The sequence below is a fragment of the Austrofundulus limnaeus genome, unplaced genomic scaffold (genome assembly GCF_001266775.1).
Source record: "Austrofundulus limnaeus strain Quisiro unplaced genomic scaffold, Austrofundulus_limnaeus-1.0 Scaffold861, whole genome shotgun sequence".
NCBI classification, from domain to species: domain Eukaryota; kingdom Metazoa; phylum Chordata; class Actinopteri; order Cyprinodontiformes; family Rivulidae; genus Austrofundulus; species Austrofundulus limnaeus.
Genome location: NW_013953263.1, coordinates 126,505 through 129,253, shown reverse-complemented (window position 1 = coordinate 129,253; position 2,749 = coordinate 126,505).

Below are 2,749 nucleotides of genomic sequence, written 5' to 3'. Positions count from 1 at the left end.
ATATTAATTTATGTTGCACTATAGCCAAATAAATTAATTACGCTCTTATTTGTTGATGTTTTTATGCAATAATTGCCACATTATTACTTAATTACTAACTTATCAAGCCATTTACTTCTTTTATCAAGTGTTTTAATTATTACTGCATGTATTTCCAGGTATGGCAGATCTAGTCCTCCATAATGCGTAGTGTCAGCATCTGATGTAATTATGCTCTGCGTAGCCTGGTTGATTCACTCCAAACCAGTAGATGGAAACACGTCTGTCTGATCCACATTTCTTCTGTTTTTGTTTTTTATTTTTTTTGCAACATTTTTCAAGTTCACTCAAAATTTGCATTAATTGGATGAAATAAAGATTGTCCACTGGATTACTGACTATCTGACAGGCAGGTCACAGTTTGTCAGCTCATTATAACCAAATAATCTACATTAATATTAAGTTGCTTCAACTTAATTGAGGAATATGATCCATGCTTGTTTAGTTCAGTGTTTATATCTGAACCTGCCTTGTAATCTTTTATTGTGAAGCACTTAGCTCTTTTTAGTGTTGTATAAAGTTATACTTGAGTAAAAGTACAAGTGTTTTACCATAAAATTACTTTGGTAAAAGTTAAAGTCTCCTTTAGGAATATTACTTGAGTAAACTCAGCTGGTTCAGGTTTGAAACGGACCTGAACCTCTCTGCTCAGAGCTTCAGCTGCAGAAAGGATGTGCTGCGAGGCATCAGATCGACTTCATAAACATTTTAATGATTGTTGTGATGCTGCCAGAACAAACCGACCTCCAACAAACAGAGAAAGAAAAAAAGCTTTAAATTCCTGCGTTGGTTCGAACCAACAGAAACGAAGCTGTTTTTCTAGCCGCTCCTCCACTTCACGGCCGTCACACTGAATAAACAACCTATAGTTGCTGAGTTCAGAACGTGTTTGGAGGCGTTCCAGAGCAAACTGTGAGCTCAACGGGTGAATAAATGTTTAGTATTTGAGAGTTGGAAGCTGAATCTGATAACTGCGAGTGTTCCTGCGTGTTAATAATTCACAGCGCTCCGACTCGGGTTCTGCTGCTCACTGCACGGCCCATTGCAGCTCCCGCTGGAAAACACCCACAGGAGGAGACAGTGTGGGAAGATCAGCTGGAGCCACGGCACCACCAGAGACTCTGCTGCGAGCCGATACCATCTGCGTGTTACCCTGAACGCAGCACGATGTGTTCAAGGGCTCTGCCAGGTTTCCACTCCTGCTCACTGGCCCTTACTCACATTAAACTCTCATTTTTGCTTCACTGAGATGGTTCCAGATAAACACAGCTTCGCTTTTCAATCCCTGAAACCTGAAAATGTTTCCAGAGGAACAAAAAGATCATCCACGGATCAAACTGTGCGTTGTACATAAAAGTTCAGCACTAATGCACTGGAAGTTTTAGCAAAAGTTGATTCTGAAGCACTGAAATAACCCAGTCAACCCATGAACCTTCTTCAAGAGACAACATGTTTCTCTCTTTACTCTGATCATTGACATTCCACAGCTGTATTTGGGTTCATATATTGTCACCTGGTGGATCAGTGACACACATAGCAACAAAATGTTAACAGTTTTCACCCTCGGCTGTTAACATTAACATTGATCAATAACATTTATAGACCTCAGTTAGTGCTTCTAAATTTAACCTATAAATTTAGCAAGTGCTAATCCACCAATAAATTATAAAACTAGCAAAAGCCCTAAAGCACTAATCAGGAAATTAGTGATTTAGTGCTTTAGGGGGACTGTGCCCACCACTGCTGGTTCATCTGGTTAGGATGCCTCCTGGGGGCCTCCCTGGTGAGGTGTTCTGGACACGTCCCACTGGGAGGAGACCCAGAGGAAGACCCAGGACACGCTGGAGGGACTATGTTCCTCAGCTGGGAACACCTTGGGATTCCCCCAGAGGAGCTGGTCCAAGTGTCTGGAGAGAGGGAAGTCTGGGTCTCTGCTGCCCCCGAGACCTGACCCTGGATAAGAGGAAGAAAATGCATGGTTGGATGGATGGATGGATGGATGGTTGGATGGATGATGGATGGATGGATGGATGGTTGGATGGATGATGGATGGATGGATGGATGGATGGATGATAGATGGATGGACGGATGGATGATGGCTGTATGGATGGATGATGGATGGATGGATGGATGGATGAATGGATAGATGGTTGGATGGATGATGGATGATGGATGGATGGATGCATGGATGATAGTTGGATGGATGGATGGATGATAGATGGATTCATGGAGGGATGATGGATGGATGGATGGATGATAAATGGATGGATGGATGGATGATAGATGGATGATGGATGGATGGATGATGGATAGATGGATGATGGATGGATAGATGATGGATGGATGGATGGATGATGGATGGATGGATGGATGGATGATGGATGGATGGATGGATGGATGATGGATGGATGGATGGATGATGGATGGATGGATGATGGATGGATGGATGGATGGATGGATGGATGATGGATGGATGGATGGATGGTGGATGGATGATGATGGATGGATGGATGGATGGATGGATGGATGATGGATAGATGATGGATGGATGGATGGATGGATGGATGGATGGATGATGGATGATGGATGGATGATGGATGGATGGATGATGGATGGATGGATGGATGGATGATGGATGGATGGATGATGAATGGATGGATGGATGATGGATGGATGGATGGATGGATGATGGATGGATGGATGGATGATG